This window comes from Notamacropus eugenii, chromosome 2 (genome assembly GCF_028372415.1).
Source record: "Notamacropus eugenii isolate mMacEug1 chromosome 2, mMacEug1.pri_v2, whole genome shotgun sequence".
Lineage (NCBI taxonomy): Eukaryota > Metazoa > Chordata > Mammalia > Diprotodontia > Macropodidae > Notamacropus > Notamacropus eugenii.
Genome location: NC_092873.1, coordinates 334,245,533 through 334,271,033, shown reverse-complemented (window position 1 = coordinate 334,271,033; position 25,501 = coordinate 334,245,533). Strand labels below are relative to the sequence as shown.

Genomic DNA, 25,501 nt, shown 5'->3' with positions numbered 1-25,501 from the left:
AAAAAAAAGTACCTGCTGGGAGCGAAGTGTATGAAACCTGCAAAGGTAGATGGAGACTAGGTACTTACTCACATAGTACCATTAGAATGTAACCTCTTTGAGAGTTCTTGCTTTTCTTTGTCTCCCTATCATTTAGCACAGTTACTGCCATACAACAATTGCTCAATAAAAACAGAATTGGTTTCATGCATGTAATGTCATAGCCAGGTAGAAGCCATGTCCCATAAAGCCTCAGCTATAAAAAGCACAGGGGGCATGGAAGTTTACAGCATGGGGTGTGGAAATTTCCAGAAAAAGACAGTATAAAGAGGCAAGAGGAATGGCAAATTCAGAGCAGTCTTCTCCCATCTTCCAATCCCAAATAGAGAGGGTTGGTTTTTTTAGGATTTTCATGCCAGTCTAGTGCATTATTTGTCAATTGTATGGAATTCACCATGAAGACAAAATTAATCAACTAGAAAACAGATCATTCTTATTTGAAAAAAAAATGTGAGGGAATTAGAAATAAAATATTCCAAGTAGATCATCAGTATGAGTTTATTACATAATTTGTTTTCTTCATCATTGATGTGATGCTCAACCTAAATTAAAATAGTTTTGGGTTTTATTAATAGTTCAGGTTTTATTAATTACTGTGCTTACCCCCAACATTTAAAGAGAGTATTACAATTCAAAATGGGATTTTGTGGAGGAAAGGTCACCATAGTAGACAAGGCTTCTATTCCCAAATATAAATACAAATCAGGTTCTATCTTAGCATCTACCTCTCATAAATCTTTTCACAGCTAGTACCCAGGCTTTGGTCTTTCAAATGTTTTGTTTTTTCAAGTCCTTTCTTAAATTGGCATAAATAATTTGCTTGTGTTGCTAACTTGGGCAGCTTTCTCATGTGAAGAAAATTCCCTTTCTTTGGTTTCTTCTTTCGATGTACCTCCATTCTATCAAAAAAAAAAAAAACATTGTAAAGTAAATATTTATTGTGTGAAATAGTATTGTGTATACAAAGATAAAAATACAAAAAATTGTACATGTGTATATATATTGTTTTTTCCCAGTTTCATATTCAACTATTTTAATATATTTTTTAAAGTTTTGAGTTCCAAATTCTATTCCTCCCTCCCTGTCCTCTTTCCTCCCTGAGACAGTAAGCAATCAGATACAGATTATATAAGTACAATCATGTAAAAGATTTCCATGTTAGTCATTTTGTATAAGAAGACACAAATAAAAGAAAAAGAATAAAATAAAGTGAAAAATAGCATACTTCAGTCTATATTCAAACAATATCTGTTCTTTCTCTGGAAAGTATGCTTCATCATTAGTCCTTTGGGATTGTCTTGGATCATTGTATTGCTGAGAATACGTAAGTCATTCCCAATTCTTCATTGTACAATATTGTTGTTACCGTGTACAACATTCTACTGGTTGTGTTCACTCTGAAACAGTTCATGTAAATCTTTCTAGGTTTTTCTGAAATTAACCTGCTTGCCTTTTCTTATAGCACAATAATATTCCATCACAGTCATATACTCCAGTTTGTTTATCCAGTTCCCAATTGATGGGCATCTCTTTGATTTCCAATTCTTAGCCAGCACTGAAAGAGTTGTTGTAAATAATTTTGTACAGATAAGTCTTTTTTCTCATTTTACATCTTTGAGATAAATAATATTTTTTAAAACAATTTTCCTCATGGAGCATATAGTCAACAACGTCAAGAAAGCTTTTAAGACCATAGGTAACCAAAAGACTATTATATACAATAACAGCAATATTGTTTTAAGAACAACTTTGAGCAAATAAGTCATTTTGACTATTATAAATACCCAAATTAACTACCAAGGACATATGAAAGAAGACATTATCTGCATTCAGAGAAAGAACTGATAAATAGAACTATCTATAAAATGATTCTGCATATGTATACACATTTGTGTCTAATGGCAGCCATCTATCCCTAGATGGGGAGGGGGAGAAAAAAAGAATTTATGTAACTTTATTATAAATTTGAAAGGAAAAGCAAGTTATATATACTAGATTTGCAGTTGCATATATAATCATCCTTTTTAAATTATACTGTGGAATACTTGTTTTATTCTATAAATTAAAAATAAAATAAATTTTAAAAATTTAAAGAGAAAAGAAAAAAAGACCATAGATATTTTTCAATTGCAAGCAAAATATATAGTCTCTAATGTTCACAAATATATATGCCAAATTAATGTCTATTCTATATGCTAACAAATTAAGAATTTTCTGTATGAATTCATGGACTTCTTTGCCTCAGTTATTTACTTTTCTTCTTTGGTATTTTTAAGATTATTCAATATCTCCATATTACATATTAGCCATACTTTCAGGGGTGGGAAACCTATGACCTTAAGGCCACATGTGGTCCTCTAGGTTTTCAAGTGTGGCTTTTTGACTGAATTCCAACTTCACAGAATATGGACTCAAAAAGTCACACTTGAGGACCTAGAAGACCACATGTGGCCTCAAGGCTGCAGGTTCCCCACCCCTGTTTTGGATCCTCTCACATGTATTTATGTTCAGTTAGCACATTTTGCACCCCAGTGTTGACAACCAGGGATACCAGAAACACATGTAACTTAGGCATGAAAGGCCTTGCACTTTGAGATGACAACAAATTCACCTTATTGGCTACCAAGAAGAAAGAACTGGTGACTTATTAGGTTTAAGAGAGCAAACTGCCCTTTACCCTCTCTTTGGGTTTGTGTCAGAATTGGGTCAGGATCATCCATCACTGACAGGATCACTGGAGGGATGGGAAGAGGAATCATTGCCCTTTGTTCACATTGGCTACTTGGTAGTTAGGAGTACACAGAATCAATGCTCATGTTTTGTCTAGGCAAACCTGAGATTGCTTGCCGTAGTGGCCTCCTTTGTTTTGTATTTATTTACTGAGTATAGTTGATTGAATAGCAATTGTAAGATGCATATATTTAGCATTGCAGTCCACCTTGTTCAGGGCAGCTAGGTAGTACACTGGATAGAGTGCCTAGCCTGAAATCAGGAAGTCTCATCTTCCTGAATTCAAATTTGGCCTCAGACACTTACTATCTGTGTGACCCTGGGCAAATCACTTAACCCTGTTTGTCTCAGTTTCCTTATTTGTCAAATAAGCTAGAGAAGGAAATAGCAAACCACTACAGTATCTGCCAAAAAACAAAAATAAAAACCCAAGTGAAGTCACAAAGAATCAGTCAAACATGACTGAAAAAAGACCGAACAGCAACCACCTTATCCAGAGTTCCTGAGTCCTCAGCAGAGCAGGCGGTGCCTTCTCTAAACCCTCTATAGCATTTCTCAGAGGAGTATATGACTGCTGTCCAGAAAATGAGCCCAGTCCCTAGCCTGGCTAAGCAGAACAAATGGATCTACAGGGAACTCTTAAAACAGTACAGCACATTAAAACATAAAATGACTCCAGAAGTTCTATTGCTGCCCTATATTTGAACTATGGTTTCCACTTAGTATCTTTCTTTTTCCCCCTTGGGAAAACCCTAGATATGAAACAAAACCTAAGCTTTAAATAATTTCCCCTGGGCTCAGGCGCGAGCCCATAAAAAAAAAAATCAAATAGAAAATGATGCAAAAGAGTTTAGTCCCCTCTCTTTGAAGGTCAGGTTCCCCCGGGATTGAACCTGGTCTGTTTCTCTCATGTGTGGGTCCAAAGCTGAGAAGGACTCCTTCACGGAGATTAAGAGGATGTAATAGCCCAGTCCCTAGAGGACAGCAAGTAGCACTTCTATTTTATTGTTATATTTTATTTTTATTTATTTATTTTTAAACATTTTATTTTCCACCAATACATATTAAAGCAATTTTTAACATTTTTTTTAAAAATTTGAGTTTCAAATTCTACTCCTTCCTCCCTTCTTTCGCTCCCCCTATTTTGTTTCCCCCTTTCATCCAGACCAAAAAGGCTACTCATAATCCCAGTTCCATAGGGCAAGGGAGCTTTTACTTGTTCTGCTTCCAACCTAAATTGGTTCAAACCTTTTCAGGCAATTTGTTGGCCTCCCACTTCTGGGCACTCGTTGTATTGATGTCGAACTTAACATGAGCAACTGACTGGCATAGGTACTACAACTGAGAGCACTAGAGCTCAAGAAACGTCCTGGCCTGAGCCTTCCTAGTATTTGGGATTTCAGTTATCTACTATCATTCCTGGCAGCAATTGTCATTGTTAGATTTACACAGAATCTCAATCGGTGGGGAAGGGAGAACCACAGTAGAGGTTCATTAGGCATGTCATTTTCCTAAGTCTTTCTTGGGCATATCTAGGAAAGCCAACATTAAATGAACAGCCTAAATGCAAATATATATATATAATACACACACACACACACACACACACACACACACACACACACACACACACACACACATATAGAGCTTTTTTTTTTTCCTTTTCATCTAATTTTCTAGAAGTTCAAATTTTTACCTATGGGAACCCAGAGCTATGGTAATAATAGCAGATCAAGCCTTCTTGACACTCCCTTTATGCTAGTGCATTAATGATTATCATCAATTATTCTGCATATATTTTGTCTGTACATAGTTGTTTTCATGTTACCTCCCCATTAGATTATGAGTTCCTCAAGAGCCAAGACTTTTGGTTTTTACCTTTCTGTGTTTCCTTCATTTTTAGCTCAGTGCCTGGCATTTAGTAAATGCTCATTGGCTGACTAACTTTATATTTTGGGAAGCACTTTCTTCAAACAATAACACAAAGGAGGTAGAATACAATTACCTCTCATTTATGGATGAGGATAGTGAGGTTGAAAAATGATATTACATACAAAGGCACTTAGCCCAGGTGAAAGAGTCTTTTCCATTCTTAAATTTTCCTAGAGCATCTTATCCGGATTTCCCTTTCCTGTTCTCCCTTCCTCCCCCTACCAAGCATCATACCCAACCTTGTATTATATAAATCTACATACATACAATATTCCCTGCCTCACTAGGCTTGTATGTTTCCTAAAGACAACAAAAACTATGCCATTTTTAAAAATCTGTGTATCTTCAATAGCCAGTAGTACTATACTCATTGGAGGGAGGGGGGGCAGGAAACAACAATAACAAAGCTATATCTTTTGTTATTTTTTAAATCATTGTCTTTTCTGAATATGTATTTCTCTCCTCCCTTATCCAGTGAAAAATCCTTTTCAGAGAAGGGGGAGGGGAGTGACAGTTTAGCAATCAAATCAACAGATCAATCAAGTCTGAAAGTATATATACAATATTGCATTCCTTTAGCTTTCCAAATATCTACAAAAAGGGAAGTAGGTGAGTTTAATTAGCTCTTTCTCAGAACCATACTTGGTCTTTATAATAACAAAGCATTATTTTTTTCCTTTTGATTTGTAGTCATTGTTTATGTAGATTCCCCAGTTCTTCCCATGCTTCTCTGAATTCATAGTATTCAAAAATTTTAGGGTATACTAATATTCCATTACATTCATTATAATATATTTACCATTCCCAAATCAAATAATATATGCTTAGCTTTCAGATCTTTGTTACTCCCCATCCCAACTCAGAATAAATAATGGCATGAATATTTTTATGTGTATGGAATTTTTTGGTCTTTAAACTTCTTGTGTTATCTATCTGAGAATTCTGGGTCAAAAGATATGAGCATCTTCATGATATTTTTAGCATAATTACAATTGTTTTCTAGAATAATGTAAACAATTCATAGCTCTATTAGTAATATGTTACTGTTTATGTCTTTCTGAATTTGCGCCATTGTTGACTATTCACAACCCTTGTCTTTCTCCATTTGCTCACTGTTTAGTGAAACCTGGAGATCATTTTGATTTACATTTCTCTCATTATTAGTGATTTATTTTTTCTTATGATTGTTAATAGTTTGAAAATCTTTTTCAGAAATGTTTGTTCTTAAGCTTTGACAATGCAGCTACTAAGGATTATGTATCTACATTTGTGCTAGTTCTCAATACACTTTGAACATTAGATACTTATCAGAAGCATTTACTTTGAAACATTTTTTTCCAAGTCAATATTTTCATTTGTTACCCAGGCTCCACTGATTTTCTTCATGTAAAAACTTCAATTACATGTAATTGACATGATCTATTTTATCAGTGGTGATCACATTTAACTCTCGTTTGGTAAAGAATTCCCTCCCTCAGTAATTACTAGGAAAAGGAATGATTCATTCTCTTCTAATTTTCTAATGGTATGATTTTATATTCAGTTCACAAAAGTTCAACCTAATTTTCTTTGTTATTACAACCTATTTAATGTGTCCTAAGTTCACTAGGAAGTTTACAGTTGTATTTGTCCTTCGCTTTTGAAGAGGACCATGACGTCAGAGAAATGATGACATGACTTGCACTTGACTTTGTTTTGAGTGAGGGAGGGCTGAGCAAGGTCATCAGGCTCCTATGCCATCTATCCAGTGACTAGATACTCATCAGGATGATTGGAGACACCCCAGGATGCAATGGGAGAACTTGGCCTTTTAGGCTAAGGCCTTTTCAGATACCCACTTAAAGTAAGGTAATGCCCATTCAGTGAATAGGCTTCTTTAAAAAGTAGTCAGGGATGGCCCCTTTAAATAGAAAAGAAAAATAAATACATAAATAAACAAATAATCAGACAACAAATAAACAAATGAATGAATAGATGAATGGATAAATAAATAAGAAAATCAAAGTAGGAGGGGCAGGAGGCTCAGAAAGCTAAGGGAACGCTGATTTGACAATGTAACAAGAGTGGTTCCACAAAATTAGGGGTTAACCATTTATATACTTTCTATGTGCCCAAAAATGTGGTAAGTGCTTTTTTTTTTTTTTTTTTTTACAAATATTGTTTTATTTGATCTTTACAACAAATCTGGGAGGTAGACACTACTATCATCCATTTTACACTTGAGGAAAGAAGGTTAACCAAAGCTCAGTGATTTTCCAGGGTGACATAGCTAGTAAGTAAGTCTGAATATGAACACAAGTGCTCCTGAATCCAGTCCCAGTGCTTTATCCACTATGTCACCAGTGGCTTCCTACTTTGGAATCACATGCCCTAAATTCAAATCCCAGCAATGCCACTTATTCCCTGTGTTATCTTGGGAAGCTCAGTTAACTTATTTGGGACTCATTTTCTTCATTAAAACATGAAGGAAGGGTCTAAATGACTTATCAATTCCCCTCCCGTTATAAATCTATGATCCTGGGTTACTTTTACACTCTGTTGATTTCCTAATTTGCAGAATGGAAATAATATTCATCCTACTTCACAGAGTTCTTTAGGGGACTTATAAATAGGAGTTATCCAAAATCTTAATTTCTACCTTGCTATGTGAATGAGAAGCAAGAAGGGTGATTTCCTTTTTGAGGTTCAGGAAGTGAGGGTGAAGATAAGTGAAAACAAAATAGACTTTTCTCCCTTCCTTTGAGAAGTTCAATTATGTAGGAAGAAACACAGATCAAGACAACCAAACATTGCAAATAGGTCAAGAACTGTGAGAACTGAGAAAGGGTCACTTGTTTGGCAGTTAAGGTATCACAAATGACTTTAAAGAGATTTTTTTTTTTTTGGTAAATGATGAAGTCAGAAGGTTTAGAAGAGAGTGAGAAGTAGAGGCATCATTTGTAGATGACTTTCTTGAGTTTTGATTGGGGAGAAGACAGAGTATGGTAGCTCGCAGAGATGATAGGATCAAGTGAGGGATTTTTAAGGATGTGAAGACATATAATAGGCAGGTGGGTGGCACAGTGGATAAAGTGCTGGTCCTGAAGTCAGGAAGACCTGGGTTCAAATCTAGTCTCAGACACTCACTAGTTATTTGACCTTTAGCAAGTCACTTAACTCTATTTGCCTCAGTTTCTTCATCTGTAAAATGAGTTGGAGAAGGAAATGACAAACCACTTCAGTATCTTTGCCAAGAAAATTCCAAAAGGGGTAACAGAGTCAGACATGACTAAAAACAACTAAACAACAATGAAGACATATTGTCATTTTCTGGTAGCAGAGAAAGAACCAGTTGATTGAGAGAAAATGAAAGTTAGAAAGAAATGGGGGGGTGATAACAGGGATAATCTGCTGGAGAAGATGGGAAAGATTGGGCCAAGATCGCATATTGCTATTAATGTATACTATGGTCTCTTGGTTATACTCATTTCATTCTTTGTGTTTTGTGCAAGCCAAACCTTGTTTTTCTAAGATCATCAAGCTTATCCTTTCTTATAGCACAGTAGTATTCCATCATAATCATATACCACAACTTGTTTAGACATTCCTCAATTGACAGGCATCCCCATAATTTCCAGTTTTCTGCTACCACAAAGAGAGCTGCTATAAATATTTTAGAACATATAGGTTCCTTTCCTTTTTTTTCCATAATCATCACTGGAAATAGACCTAGTAGTGGTATTGCTAGGTCAAAGGGTATAGGCAGTTTAATAATTTGGGGAATAATTCCAGATTACTCTCCAAAATGGTTGGATAAGTTCATAGTTCCACCAACAGTGGGAGAAATCATTCTTCTATGTTAGTGTCAATGAAGTTTGAAATAATAGAGTATAAAATATCACCACATTCTGAGATCATGGGGCTTTTAGCAACTGGGTTAAGTTTTTGCCAGGGTGTTCCAAGTGCATCATTCAGGTGAATAAGAGAAAGGAATGTACTATTTTCAAAAGAAACTGACTAAACAACACACGTGAATGACTAACTTTACTTGTCCTTGGATCCTGGAATTTCAGTAAATGCACCTGGAAAATAACAAATTGACATTTGCCAAGTTTTGTTTTTGGTTTTTGGTTTTTTTTGCCCATTTTTAGCAATGGACTTAAAATACACACTGTGTCTTTAGAAGGTGCTACAATGCCCATATAGAGCCTGGAACCTTCCACAGGTTATGCAAATGTGAGGCAACACAGATGACTGCCGAGATAATACTTAAGGGTTGGAAAGGGTATTTTGCTGTCTTTTTCACTTTGGGTGGAACAGGAAGCAGAGATTTCCTGCTCTAAGGTTTGTAGTTCCCTTATTGGGGGGAGGGGGGAGGAGGCAGGAGGGGAAAGCTAAAATCCAGAAAAATGCTAATAAATTAGCAGGCCATTTATTTCAATAAATTCAATAGAGAGATGACCCAACTTGGAGGTTATTCACATGAGGGAAGTTCTCCCAAAAAACACAAAAAAGCAAAATGTTCTCTATAATGAGATCTTGAGAGTTCACAACGCCAAAGTAACCTCTCAAGAGGAGGTCAAGATTAATATCAAAACTAATTAAGTCAGTTATGATGGAATCAGTGCATCATTTTTTGAAGATGAGTGGATTGCAATGGAGTCTACATGCAATTATGCCCATGAATATGATGGTGCTGGACAAAGGGTAGAGATGGTGTAGAGAGGAATTTTCCATCTTATAAAACTTTTTGTTTGTTTTAGCAGCAATTAAAAATCAGCAATGACTTAAGCTTATACTCTATCCAAAGGGTAAAACATGAGTCAAGTATGTAGAAGTGATTTTTTTTAATCTAGGTTTTCTTGGACCTTTACAGAAATACTGAGAATGTTTTGATCTCTCATCTTATGGTATATAAAATTATGCACCATATTTGCAAAGTAGGACCATAGCTACAGAGCTGGAAAAAGATTAGCATTAAAGATTATTTGTATAGCTTCCCTTTTTGTTTAAAGATAAGTAAATTGAGGCATAAAAAAGTTTACATGACTCGAGACATAATACGTTGAAGAAACTACTTTAAGTTAAAAGATTTACAAAGAATAAGAAGACATAAGCTATCACATTCACACATGTATGTATATATGCATATGTATGTGTGTGTATATGTATGTATGTATACATATATACATATATGTATGTTTGTATACATATATATACATATATATATTTAGAACAACTTACTTGAAAAAAATTATTAAAAGAGATCATTGCAGCTTCACTAGTTTCCCTGAAAATCCTGATTTCAATACAAGGCAACATACATTTATTTAGCATTTACTTATATAACATTTACTATGTGGCAGGGACTGTGCTAAGCAATGGAAACAAAAAAACAAGGCAAAAAAAATTGAAAACAAATATATGGTACCTGCTTTCAAGAAATTCAGTCTAATATGAGAAATGACATGGAAACAATTATGTTCAAAAAAGAGATTATCTTGTAGATGGTGAGACTTTAACTGAGACCCAAAGGAAGGCTAAGAACAGGCATGGAGGAAACCAATGTATAGGGGGAGGGTGGGTAGTGATGGTGATAAGAAATCAAACAAACAAAAAACCTGGGATTGAGAAATATATATTTGTGACAGGAATACAAAGAAAGTTGATGTGAATCTGGAGGATATATTGAGGAAAGAAAGCAGCAAAGTAAGAATGCTGGAAAGGAAGACACCAAGTTATGAAGGGCTTTAAAAGCCACTAGATTTTATATTTTATTCTGGAAATAACTGGGCAATTGGTGGGGCATTTTGTTTTTGTTTTTAAATGGATGGGGATGATGTGGTCAGACTTTTGCTTTAGGCAGATCACTTTGACAAGGAGTGGAAGATAGATTGGACCAGGTAGAGACGATGCAAGAAGATCAACAACAAACTGTTTGATTATTATTCACTTATGAGGTGATATGTGCCTGCACTCAAGAGATTGCAGTGTCAGAGGAGAAAAGATAACATATCTGAGAGAAATTATGAAGTTAGAAATGACAGAACTTGGCAGCAGATGGGATATAGGAAGTGAAAGAGAGTAAGCCTGGGGGGCTGGGCAAATCATAGTACCCTTGATAATAAGAGAGAAGTCCGGAAGGGTTATGGGTCTGAGGACAAAAGATAATTAGTTCAGTTTTGGATTTCTTGAATTTAAAATATCTGTGGTATAGCTAGTTCTAGGCAACGTAATAGGCAGAGATGTGAGACTAGAAGTCAGAGTAAGAAAAATAAATCTGAGAACCATCTGCAGAGGATGATAATTGAATCTCCTCATTTCTCACCTGGCAGCATTACTTTGAGACTTCTATAAATGACTTTCCACCATGCTGCCAGGAAGTTCATTATCAGAATAACTTCATCATCCTATAAGATCTCATCAGCCTTGACCATCACATCACCACCTCAGCTTCTCTAATTTGGAGGGTAAGGCTATGAACTCCATTTAAGAAGAAGGCTAAACTCATTTCTCACCTGGTTGCACTATGTTGGCATTTCTCTGAATACTCTGAAATTTGGCATTTCTCTCTACCACACCCCCAAAGTTCAAGTAGCAAAAAACACAGTAAGGAATACACTAGACCTGGCAGCTATTTCTAGAAACAAGAAAAGTCCTTGGTAAAAAAGTCAAATAATAGAGGCTTACAACTTATAGTCTTACAACTTAGCCTGTAAAGTGGAATATAATCCTACAGTTAAAAAAGAAATAGTTCTTTAATGATGAAAAGATGAGAGTTAAATAGGAACTTTTAATTACAAACACATGAATTCAGAAAAAGTGGGAAAGATAGACATAATGGGAAATTAGAAGACATTTTATGACGAGATAGTGCTAATATTCTAGGAAGAGGACAAGAAGGATGTATCCCATCAGAAACACAGTATATTCAAAGTGTATTGAGATTTAAGTAAGAGAAGAAAAAAATGTTCAGCAGTATGTGAATTAGTTTTGTTCTGAGTGTTTGAAGAGGGGAAAGAAAAGGCAGGGTAAAGCAAATACATGGGTGTAGAAGTGAAGAATAAAAGAGGTAGGACTTGTTATTTCTCATAATTAAGGTGTGTGAGAAAAGTATACAATCATGGACAAACAAAGAGTGGGAATCAGATGGCCCTTTTCCATATAAAGTGGACAAAGGAGGGTTGAACACACACATGTGTAGAACTGCATCAAATTCGATTGAGAAATAAGTGAAGATAGGATTAAGAAGTAGTTAAGAGGGATAATGATTCCAGGAAGGGAATAGTCATAAGAAAAACAAACTTCCTGGTCCTGAAATATGAGGGGAAGGGTAGTTATGAGAAGTGATAAAAGGAAATAATTAAAATGTAAGTCGGTACTTTAGGTCCTCTTAAACACAGTTGGAGAACGTGGGAACAAATTATGGTATATAAATGTAATGCAATAACATTTTTAAAAGAAAGTGAAGCATACAGATGAAGAGAATCCTGGGTAATATAAACTGAGACAGAGTAATATGAGCAAAACTGAGAGGATTATTTCACCTGCTAGGAGCCATTACCTAAAATGATTCAACTTGATAGTATGACTGGGTCCTTTATGATGAGATAGTGCTAATAGTGCTAATGTTCTAGGAGGAGGACAAGAAAGATGTATCCCACTGTGCTATCTTATCTGCCATATATGATGACCACTTTGGGGTGTGGTGATAAGATCTTTCTCCACTACCATATTATCTATATGTCTGTTCTTCTAGATAGCTTATATCCTACAGTGTTGGGCCAGGACTATGTCTCTTCTGGTTAGGAGAAGGAAACAATCTGCAGTGGGATACAATCTCGGTCTTGAGAGGCATCTTAGATCATGGTGCAATTGGCCTTTACCCTTCTGGGCCTCTCTGTTCTGTCCATTTTATGGTGATGAGAGCAACTAAATAATCCACCCCAGGAATGTTACTTGTGGCTTGAACTTTGGCTGAGAACTTGAACAAATATCCAATAAAGCTCCCATTCATACAAAGAAAAAAAAGACAGCAAAATTATAAAGAAAACTCCAGAAGAATTAAGACCTCTGATGACTGCAAAGACAAATTACGTCTGCATAGAGGACCTGTAATGAAGGATGCTATTCACCTCCTGATAAAGAGGAGATAGACATAAGATGCAGTGACACACATTTTTGGACATGGTCCCTGTGTAGATTCATTTGGCTTGACCATTCATATTTGTTACAAGGTTATATGCTTGTAACACTCTCTCTCTCTCTCTCTCTCTCTCTCTCTCTCTCTCTCTCTCTCTCTCTCTCTCTCTCTCTCTCTCTCTCTCTCTCCCTCTCTCTCTCTCAGAGGGGGGGGATGTATGTTTGCAAGGATGGCACCAAAAATAAGTCATTTTTTTTCCAATGCAGAGAAGTAAACAAAAAGTTCAGAAAGAAGCATAGAAAACTGGTGCAATTTTAAAAAGTAACACATAAGATGTATTGTATACTCTGAAAAATCAAGTGGTAAGAAATTAAGAAAATTTCAAATAGCATTCTCTTATTTTGTGATTTGCCATACATATGGACATCTTGTGTGTGTGTGCGTGTGTGTGCATGTGCGTGTGTTTTTAAGTTCAGAAAAACATTTTCAAAGAAAGAGGTGAAGATGATGAATGTAGGGAAATAAGAAAATACAGGTGAATTGATGGAAAAATAAACAGAACCAGAAAAAATATTCACGTATATATATATATATATATATATATATATATATATATATATATATATATATATATATATATATGTGTGTGTGTGTGTGTGTGTGTGTGTGTGTGTATGTGTGTATGTGTGTATGTGTGTGTGTGTGTGTGTGTATATGTAAAATGACCAAAACAATGTAAATTTCTTAAAAACAGCTATAGTAAATCAATCAGAACTGAATGCTATAAACTTATGACCAATCTTGGCTTTAATGATATAAGAATGTACTTTCCTTTTCTTTTTTTAAATTTCTTTTTTTTTTTTTTTTTTTGCAAAGGTGGAGATGTAATGTTGAATTCCATCAATAGGTTGGCTAGTTTTGCTGAAATTTTTTTCTCCTTTTTTGTATTGTCATAACTAACAAATAAATGACAAGAAAGATTACTCGCTTACTAGGTATCAATAACTTATTATTATATGTTTTGTAGCTTGTTGAGTTTTCTGAATTGCTTTTCATATATTCTCTCATTTGATCCTCACAACAACTTTATGAGGTCAATGCTATTATTATCCTTACTCTGTATGTAAGAAAACTGAAGAAGACAAAGGTTGACTTCCCTAGGGTCACACAGCTATTGTTGCTGTTGCTGTTCAGCCTTCATTTTGGAAGAAGACCAATGATATCATGGGTGATGGCCTGACTTATTTGTGAATTTTATTTAAGCAAGGCAGAGTTGCGCAATCATCAGCCTCACTTCTTCTTGAGTCATCAAAGATGTGTCTAAGTCAGGATTTAAACTCAGATTTTCCTGACTCCAAGTCCAACATGCAACACAATCTAAAATATGCTACCAAGCAGACGAGGAAAACGGGAGAAAGATATGTTAGGAAATGTGTGCAATATAAAATCAAATGATAAATATTCAGATATAAATATTTTAACATAGATATTGATATCTCTCTAGACCTATAGATGCAATATGGATCTGTATAGATGGATAGAGATAAAGATAGATAGATGATAGATAGATAGACAGACAGACAGACAGACAGATAGATAGATAGATAGAAAGATAAATAGATAGATAGATAGATAGATAGATAGATAGATAGATAGATAGATAGATAGATAGATAGATAGATAGATGCATAGATATAGAAGCAGAGTGTATGAGTCATTTGGCTCCCATTTCAGAAAGAAAAATTTGAAAAAAATCAAGCTTGAAATTAATTCCAGATCCCTTTCCCAAATAACATCAATCTCTCTTACTAATTGAAGAGACCTTTGAGTGAAGGTTATTAGGTCATAGCCTTGTGACTTCCTGTTTGCAAAGACTGAGAGCTGAATCTAATTAGACTCAGAAGGAAAGGTTGTCCAGGGAATACATTTGGAAATATGTGAAATGCATTGAGGATGCAAAGGTAAGTTAAAAAGACTTGGTAATATTGGGCCACATGCTATCTGTGTTTGTCTACCTCAGCATCATAGAATACATGAAAACCAAACAAAGTAGCTGGATTACAGGATCATTTCTGCTACGTGCCTCAAGCATGCATGAGATTATTTCTCCATAGGTAACATTACCTCATGCATTGTGCAAAGTAAACAAAACTGTCAAACAACATCAGAGTGCATTCAGATAACAGAGGGAACGTAGGTGAGAGTATTGGCCTCAGTATAATGTTTACTTTCTGTTGTGATGTTTATAATTTGAACACATTTACCAGCATTGGATATTAAAGGTGCCCTTGATTCAAGCGTATAGGGCCCAGAAAGTGTTTTGCATCTGCATCAGTCGTCCCATTAAATAAAGGAAATTATCCCAATTTCCAAATTCCTATTAACCTGTCAGAGACACAGGATGATTGGGGGTTAGAGAGGAGAGAGGGTAAAAGGCAGAATACTGGGAGCAGGAAGAGGGTAAACCTCAATGGGAATCCAGTTGTATTATAATCCTAGCTCTATCACCAACAAGCAAATATATCCCCTCTCAGATCATTGAGTTCTTCATTTGTAAAATAATAGCTCTAAACTAGATAGTCCTGGAGAACCTTACCACCTTTTAAATCCTCTGTTTTCTAAGAGTTCAAATACCTCAAAGTACCACTTAAGTCAAATAGGTTTCAAAGCCTCCATGCTCTCCAAGGTGATTAAAACCTTCAGAAACTTCTCTGGGGAGGGGGAAATGAGAGAGTTTAGGTTTTTTATCCCAAGCACCTAGGAAAGAACTATTAAAGAAGTAGAGACTTAATCAATGTTTGTTGAACTGAATTGAATTCTAATACCATATCACAGTGTATGTTAGGTGACTGTGCTCCATCAGATCAGCCTTCCCTATTACTAGCTCCAAATCTACACTTTTTATTCACTTCACACTTATGTATTGTGTATGTATATCTGTATGTGTGTGTGTGCACATGTATGTGACTGTGTTTGTTTCTAGGGGAAATAAAGTTGTTTGCCTTTATGGAACTTATATTGAAATAGGAAAACACTGAGCCATCTTAAAATGAACTTCCTAAATTATTGCCTAAGGTGATGGAAAATCGAATGGAAAATACATGATGAACTTTTTAATTTTGTCATGCCTTATGAGAGAAGGCATTCTGTTTCTATTTGTAAACTATGGGGTATTTTAATATCCCAACTCCTAAAGTGGTACTATATTCATTTAATTTGCTTTGGCCTATACAAACCAATCGAATTAAAAAAAAAAAAAAAACTGAACCTACTTCCATCATACTGATGAGAGCTGGAGAGACAGAGGTACAGGAACTCCAAGACTAGAATTCTCTATGTGGGCCATCTGGAAAAGAATTCACAGACTCAAGCATTGTTGAGGTCAAGGTAAAGATTTATTATACTTTTCAGTGGGCAAGAGTTCTTAGGGAGCCTGCAACCTTAGAAGAGTACAGGTACAGTTTATATAGGATATTCTTTAGTAAAACATGTGCCAAATATGCTAACCAGGTGATTCAGGAAAGGATTAGGGAGTGGTTAAGGACTGGTTAGTTCTTAAAGGAATATGCACATTTGGTATCTATTGCACAGGTATTTTACCCAGAGTTCATCAGGAAATAACCCAAGGAGGGGCTACATGGAGGTGTGGTTTTAGACCTGAAACATCTCTAACTCAACTGTCAGGACTGACTAAGGAACACCAGGCTGCTCTCATCAATGTCTTGTTAGACAAGATAATGTAAGGGAGTATACCTATATCTAAGTCTAGGATACATATGATTAGTCAGTGAGCAGTAAATGTTGTTACGACACAGTATACAGTCAGTTCAACCAGTACACAGTCTGTTCAAACTAATAAATTCTAGAGGTGCAGATGGTTACTGCAGCAGGAAGGGAGATAACAGTTGTTGCTGGGGTAGGTTGTCCTTGGGTTAGGGAGAAACTACCTGGGATAGTGTTTTGAAGCTAGGGAGAAATGTGATTTTTAAAGAGAAATGCAATTTTTAGGATTGGGGTCCAAGCACATGCACACAAGTACCCCATGAATACCAGGTATTGAAGTGCACTCTTTATTCCTAGGGCATCTGACAATGTTTTTTTGAACTTTTAATGGCTAGTTGCTATTACAAACTCATTCTCTTTAATTCTGTTCATTCTAAATGGATTCATTTATATACAGGTACTATTGAAGTTTACTTTCATACTGTCCATGAAGCAAGCGTTTAATTGAATAGCATAAATACTACATTGTAATGTTGAGTCTGCTTGCTTTTGTAGGCTCTTTCACACACTTAAAAATCACTTTAGCATTTTTCATTTGCATGCAAATGATTAATATGCTAATTTCAAATGAGTCATCTAGTTGTAAGTCATTGCAGGAAAATAATGAAAATGCATTTCTTTCCAAACATTTTATAATTCAGGCAGAATTTGCACACTCACACACACACACACATACATGCACTTATATATGAAGTTAATAACATATCAGTCTTTGCTCACTCCCCTTCAATTAGTTCTATTCAGTGAAATAATATTGTCCTTTCATTTCATAGGTCAGCCTTGTTGGTAATTGTATATTAGTAGCTAACCTAAGGGTCAGAGTTATTTCATCTGACCTATTTTTGTAGATTTTAGAGCTTTGAAAGGGAATCTAATATATATATATAATGTTATTCTGGGACATTTTGCCAGCATGGTTTTATATATCAAAGAGCTCACACTCCTTCATTTCCCTTGGGGATTCATCAATGCTATGCAAACCAATTTGTACTAAACACACAAGGATATTATCAATGAATCCAGACTATTTCACAGCCTACTTTGGCTTTGTTGATTCTGCTCTGAGAAGAAGCAGCCAGTGTTATAATGATTAAAAAAAAGAGGAGCTTTGGGAAGAATTGCACTGTGATTCTTAACCCTCCAGAGTGGTTAAGCTACATCGATGGTTTTATACTGAGCAATATGTAGGGAGCTCAAAACTTTTACAAAATACATTACTCTAGGATAAGCAGACCCCCAACTATTTTTGAATTATATCAAGCAGGAGTAAGCAACATACATATGAACATTTTGGCTGGGAGGATTCCTTTGGAGCTACAGTAGTGGATTGATCAACCTTATTGGCTATTTTTGTCTATATGCCCTCCTCCTCATTTTGGAGGAAGGCACTGAGTTTTACTAACTATATCAAGCATGATTAATTCTTTCAATCAATCAATTAACATATATTAAGTGCCTACTAGGTTCTAGGAACTATGTTAAGTATGACCATACAAAAAGAGGGAAGAGTCCCTGACCTCAAGGACTTTACCATCTAATGCTGAGACAACAATGCAAACAAATATATGCAAACCAATCTACGTACAGGATAAATAAGAAGTAATTAACAAAAAGAAGTCACTGGAATTGAGTGGGGTTAGAGAAGGCTTCCAATACCATAAGGAATTTTAGCTAGGACTTAAAGGAAACTAGAGAAGTCAATAATTAAAACTCCGGAAGAAATGTTTGGACACAAAAGAGTTGTCCTCCATAACATATACTTATTATTGGAAGCAAAACTATCCCATTTCAATTTGCTTAGGTGTGGATATTCAGTACTATTTCCAGAAGAGGAAAGAAGCAGCAACCTAGAATAGTGGATGCAGCACAGGAATCAAGTGAAATAGACTTGGGTTCAGATTCTCCCTTTATGCTTTTATAGTATAGTTGACATGACAAGAATTATCATGATTTACTCATTTTCTCCAAGTCATTTCAACTATATACTCTCCCAATCTCCATTCACTTACCCCCTCCCTTCAAAAAAGAAAATAATATTCTAAATATAGGATAATTATTGCTTAATGCATAGGAGGAGGAAGAAAAAAGCAAAAACGAAAAACAAAACAAAAACAGCTATAAAGTCATGATGAATTAATGGAGAGGTTCTCTGCTCTTTGCTGCACTCACTCCTTCATCAGTGGCAGGGGCACAAAAGTCAGCTTTCACACTTGTGCAGAGGCCTGTGTTCTTTCCCCTGAAAGAAAGAAAAAAACTGACTCTATCCAGTAATACGAATTTGAAGCGGAAAGAGGAGACAAACAGGCTAAGAAAACATGATGAATTTTAACTGGAAATTGACGCTAAGAAAGGGATCTTTTCCAAGGTTGCAAAGACTCCTGTAGTCCACTCCTGTAATGCACTCAACCTGCAAAAAAAAAAAAAAAAGATTAATTTTTTCCCAGTAAAGTGTATGGAAGGAGGAAAAACAGAGAAGAAGTAGAATGAGGCATTATGTAGCTTTGTTTAATACCTAAAAGAAAAGGTAATGAAGTATTTATGATGCACTGTAACTCCAGAAAAAGACACCATATTTTTCCCCACTTTGAAGAAACAGACGAATTTACAATCGAGTCTAGGGGAGGAGAGTTAACTAATAGAAATTAAGAAACTCTAGAAAATAAGGACTAATGAACTTAAAAATAATTGAAATACAAAGGAACTGAAATTATAATAGCAAGAAAATACAAAAAAATTAAAATACAGAGAAAGGTGAATTATTTCTTGATGGAATGTAGACTCCTATGGTCTCCTAAGAGAGGATGAGGCAACAAAAAAGTACAGATTCATTAAAAAAAATTCACAGAAGAGGAAATTAGGAATAAATTTAGGTCATCATTTAGAGTTTGAATTAATTTTTAATATATGACTTAGTGGATTTTAAAAATTCAAAATAGTTATGTGACCAATAAAACTTGGTAAATTTTTCCATTTACCTTTAACTCTCTAATCCCTCCCCCCCAAAAAAGAATTATGTGCAAAATAGAGAATAATTAAAACTGACTTTATAGCACAAAGAGAAAAGAATTTCCATAGTAGTTATAGCAATATAGATAGCACTTTAAGGTTTGTAGGGTACTACACATAGGTTATCTCATTCAGTGCTCACAATCTACTTGTGAAATAGATGTTATTGCTATTAATTTACAAGTGGAGGAAACTGAGTGAGGGAAGTTACATTACTTACCCAGGATCACACAACTAGAAAGTACCTGAAGCAGGATATGATCTCAGGTATACCTCTCTTCAAATCTACAAATCTATCCACCTTGCCACCTAGCTCCCCAAAGAAAGCAAAATTATTATGAATTCAGAATGAAAACCATGAATTATTAAAATGAACCCTCAGCCCTCCACACCCCACACACACACCAGCCTCTACTCACCTGACTTGCTCACGGACTTGTGTTTGGTGCTCATCTTGGGATATCCCCTACTGCCAAGATTCTGTTGTGAAAACCCACATTCTACCCTCCCCCATCCTTGCACAAATAGCAGACATTGATGTGACCAAACACATTAGAAGGAGTATTGGGAGGGTTGAAAACTTGTTGCATTCTGATTAAAGTCAAATCCTAATTTAAGGATTTCAAAGCTGCTGAGATTATGCTCAGAACAACCTCACCACCCTGAAAAAAATGCAGGATTCTGATTTAGTCTGACCATGAGAGGAAAAGGAGAGTCCAAGGCAGAAGTGCATGGGTGCTATCCTTTACAGTTGATAGGCCTGATAGAAGAAGGAACTGAAACTCATCAAGAGCAAGTCAGGATCCCCCTGAGGGTATTTATGTCATTGTGGTCTATTTTAAATCCTGCAATTTGCCCAAGTATATGCAACTTTATAACCCAACCTCACAGGTATATATGCATCAGCAATGGGATCTTTGCAGCATGATCAGGTCACCTAACATGGAGACTCACTGAGGAGGATTGTTCTGGACTATCACCTAATGTGTAGGTTTTCTGTGTCTCCTGCCACATTAGGAGATGTATTCTCCTTTGACTGCACAGATGGAAAGACTGAAATTTCTTTGCTGATACATCCAAAGAGCAAACGTCACAATTCACTTACATAGTGGGCACTATGAATAGAACTGGTTAGCAGGGAAGGACTTTCTTCTCCTGTTGCTTCTTCTACTCAGGCTCCAAGAAATTGGCTAAGATGTTTGTCTTGTATGTTCTGTGCTGTTTGTCCTTTTCAGTTATAGGTACCGGGCAATCATCTTCACCATGTCTGAGAGTTACAGCTGTGGCAATCTTCAAGTCAGTATTCCAGACAAGATGCTGCAACCAGTAATAGGGAAGCCTCAAGAAACCAGGGTGCCTGGTACTCAAGCCTAAGGCAGAGGTGTTGAATTTGGAACATAAGACTGTGTTCTATGGGATTTGAGGTAAGCTATGAACCCCTTCCTCTTCTCAGAGATGGAGGTGGTATGAAAGGAGAGTCAGTTTCTATATTTATGATTATACCTTTCACAATAAGTATTTGTTTGTTAAAGCTAATCCAGTTTGTTAAATGGTTAAATAGAATTGCAATGCAGGGATAATACTTGGACAAATCATCAGTGTGGACTGGAGTCATTTCCAGAGAGCCTAGACACCTGCAATGCTCTTTAAGAGTACCAGATATTCCTGGGGGAGGGGTAAAATGTAACCTACCTGGGGCCAAGGTAGTCAGTGTTACACCAAATAACACAAAAAAACAAACAAAAACTGAAAACAGGAAAACTCTCAGTAAAACTACAGTACAAACAGAAAAATCAACAGAATCTCAAAGCCAGAAGGAAAGGTGAATATTTTCAAAGAGAATATAAATATCTCTCTAAAACTATACCTAAAAAAGTGAACCTAATGAAATACAAAGTCCTGGGAATTCCTTTATGCAAAATTTAATTTATTTCTTTTTTTGTTATATTTTAAGTTCCAAACTGTCTCCCTCCATTCTTTTCCACTCCACACTACAGAAGGTCACTATTTCACACACACACACACACACACACACACACACACACACACACACACACAACCATACTATGGATACTTCTATTTATAAATTCTTTTTTTGAAGGTGGATATCATCATCTTTCAGAGGTTATTTGTAATTGATTAGTCTATTTCTAACATTCAGAATAGCTTTGTTGCTCACAGTTATTATCCAAAAAATATTACTGTAACGTTATACAACATTCTCTTACTTTTGCTCATTTTACTCTTCATTATTTCGTGCAAGTGTTTCCATGATTTTTCTAAAATCAATCTGCTCATCATTTCTTACATCACAGTAGTATCCCATCATAATCCTTTACCACAATTTGTTTATCCATTCTCCAGTTGATGGGCATCTCCTCAATTTTCAGTTCTTTAACACCACAAATATAGCAGCTATAAATATTTTAGAACATATAGGTTCTTTTCTTTTTTCCCTGATCACCTTGGGAAACAGACAGAATAGTGGTATTGCCGGCTCAAAGGGTTTTTAGAACTCTTTCAGTTTTAGAATTCTTTGAGTATGATTCCAAAATGGTTGGAATTATGGTTTGGGCTCTCAAAAATGGTTGGATCAATTCATAGTTCCACCAAGAGTACATTAGTGTCCCAATTTTTCTATATCCACTCCAAAATTTGTCATTTTCCCTTTCTTTCATTTTAGCCAATCTGATAGATATGAAATGATAACTCAAAGTTTTTTATATTTGCATTTCCCCAATCAATGATAATTTGAAACATTTTTCAGATAAATGAGTGTGTGTGTATATTCTTTGAATTGTTCTTCCAAAAACTATCTGTTCATATCCTTTGACCATTTATCAAATGGGGAATAATCCATATTCTTATCAATTGGACAAAGTTTTCTATATATTTGAGATCTGAGATCATTATCTGAAAAACTGTCTATATTTTTTTTCTCAATTTTCTGTTTCCTTTCTAGTCTTTGCTATATTGGTATGGTGTACACAAAAACTTTTATTTAATTTAATGCAACCAAATTTATCCATTTTATATTTTAAAATGTTCTCTGGGGTGGGGTGGGGCAGAGCCAAGATGGTGGAGGACTTCCCTAGGCTCTCCCCCAAAGCCCTTCAAAATACCTGTAAAAAAATGACTATAAACAAGTTCTAGAGCTATGTTACCCACAAAATGACAGAGTGAAACAAATCCCCTACCCATGACAACCTGGAAAGTCAGCCTGAAGGATCTATCACACACTGCAAGGAATGGAGAGCAGTCTGACATGGGCTAAGCCAGCACAGACAGGCCAGAGCAGGCCTCAGGGACTGGATCACTGGCAACTATGGAATTTTCTGGACTTCTCAACTCACAAACACCAAAAAGGTCAGTGGGAAAACTCTGTGGGACCTGATTGAAAGAGAAGCACACATCTGGCTAGGTCCAGCCCCAACCCTGGGGGGTGTGTGTAGAGCTAGGGGGAGGGGTTGGGAAGGGGGGGGAGGGAGGTAGCAGCAGCAGATGCTGTTTCCAGAGCTCTGGGTCCACAGATGGTGGACGACTGAACATCTGATACAAAATTCCTGGTAAACGTTGTAAGATACTGGTCTATACCCAATTTCTGTCAAGCTACTTTCTACCTTTACCGTTAAAGCAAAACAAAACAAAACAGAAACAAATTGTGAATTCTTATTCTTGAAACATAAATCTTTATATTTGTCAAACACAAAGTTATCAATAATTATTTACCTTTGTGTATTACATGTCTACTCTGTTCCACTGATACACTTCTTAATTTCTTAGACATTACCAAATAATTTTGATAGCTATAGTTTAAGACCTGGCACTGTTAAATCTCCTTTTTTTCACTGAATTAAATCCTTTTATATTCTTGATCTTTTGCTCTTCCAACTGATTATAGTTATTATATTTTTAGCTCAACAAAATATTTTTTAACAATTTATTTGGGATGGCATTGGACAAAGCAGATTAGTTTAGGTAGAATTGTCATTTTTATTTTATTAGCTCTGTCCACCTCTGGAAAATTAATATTATGAAATGAAATGCTAGAAAAGGTGGCCTAGCCATACCAAATCTTAAACTGCATTACAAAGCAGCAATCATCAAAATTACTTGTTACTGGCAAAGAAACAGTGTGATGGGCCAGTGGAACAGTTTAGGTACATGAGATATAATGATCAATAACTATAATAATCTCCTGTTTGATAAACTCAAATACTCCAGCTTCTGAGATAAGAATTTACTATTTGACAAAAACTGCTGGAAAAACTGGAAAATAGTATGGCAGAAACTAGGCACAGACCAACATCTTACATGCTATACCAAAAAATAAAGTCAAAATGGCTACACAATTTAGATATAAAGGCTGATACTATAAGCAAACTGGGAGAGCAAGAAATAGTTTACCTGTTAGATTTATGGGGGATGGAAGAATTTATGATCAAACAAGAGATGAAGAACATTATGAAATGCAAAATGGATAACCTTGATTGAATGAAACTGAAAAATTTTTTACACAAACAAAGCCAATGCAACCAAGATTAGGAGGGAAACAGAATACTGGGTAAGAATTTTCATAATCAGTGTCTGTTAAAGGCCTCATTTCTAAAATATATAGAGAATTTAGTTAAATTTATAAGAATACAAGTCATTCCTCAATTGATAAATGTTCAAATGATATGAAGAGACAGTTTTCAGAGGAATAAATTAAAGCTATCTAATAGTCATCTAAAAATATTCTAAATCACTACTGATTAGGGAAATTCAAATCAGAACAACTCTGAGGTACCACATCACATCAGATTGGCTAACATGACAAAACAGGAAAATGATAAATGTTTGAGAGAATCTGGGAAAAATGGAACACTAATGAATTGTTGGTGGAGTTGTGAACTGATCTAACCATTCTGGAGAGCAATTTGAAACTATGCTCAAAGGGCTGTAATACTGTATATACCTTTTGACCCAGAAATACCACTTCTAGGTCTGTATCCCAAAGAGATCATACAAATGGGAAAAAGACCTACATATACAAAAATATTTATAGCAGGTCTTTGGGAGACAAAAAATTGGAAATGGAGAGGATGCTCATCAGTTGGGGAATGGCTGAATAAGTTGTGCTATATGAATGTAATGGAATATTTTAAAAAATGATAAGCAGGCAGACTTCAGAAAAAAAAATGAAAAGACTTGAATTAACTGATGCTGAGTGAGGTGAGCAGAACACTGCACATGGTAACAGCCCCAATGTGTGATGACTGACTTCGACAGAGTTATCTCTTCCTAGCAACACAAGGGTCCAAGACAACTCCAAAGGACTCATGATGGAAAATGTTGTCCTCATCCAGAAAAAGAAGTATGGAGTATGAGTACAGACAGAAGCATATTATTTGCTTTCTCTCTCTCTCTCTCTCTCTCTCTCTCTCTCTCTCTCTCTCTCTCTCTCTCTCTCTGTTTCATTTTTTGTTTGTTTATTCTTTCTCATGGTAGGTTCAATATTAAGGTATACATAGAGTTTAAATCAAATTACATGCCATCGTGGGGTGGGGGGTGGGGAGAGATGGGGAGAAAACTTGAAACTTAAAATCTTATGGAAGTGAATGTTGAAAACCAAAAATAAATAAATATTTTTTTAAAAAAAGAATATTTCTCCAATTGTTTGAATATGATTGTATTTGTATAAAATGTTTTATAATTTTGTTCATGCAATTCCTGGGTTTGTCTAGGGAAGTAAACCCTCCAGGTATTTTATGCTGTCTATGGCTATTCTAAATGGAGTATCTCTTACTAACTCTTCTTGCAAGGTTTTGCTGGTTACATGCTGATGACTTCTGTTGTCTTAGTTTGTATGCTGCTACTTTGTTAAAATCATCAATTATTTCAACTAGC

General features: G+C 35.6%; 1 long non-coding RNA gene across 2 annotated transcripts in view; it reads right to left on the bottom strand.

The window, feature by feature from the left end:
- Positions 1-519: 519 nt before the first annotated feature.
- The window catches only part of LOC140523982 (uncharacterized), a 51,024-nt gene continuing 26,042 nt past the window's right edge, over positions 520-25,501 (bottom strand). Inside the window, exons 2-4 of one of the 2 annotated variants that reach the window (XR_011973532.1) lie at positions 18,776-18,866; positions 16,096-16,169; positions 520-938 (exon numbers count right to left, since the gene is read on the bottom strand). This is a non-coding gene — a long non-coding RNA (uncharacterized lncRNA). The remainder of the gene's footprint in view (positions 939-16,095; positions 16,170-18,775; positions 18,867-25,501) is intronic. The other variant, XR_011973533.1, reaches the window with a different exon arrangement.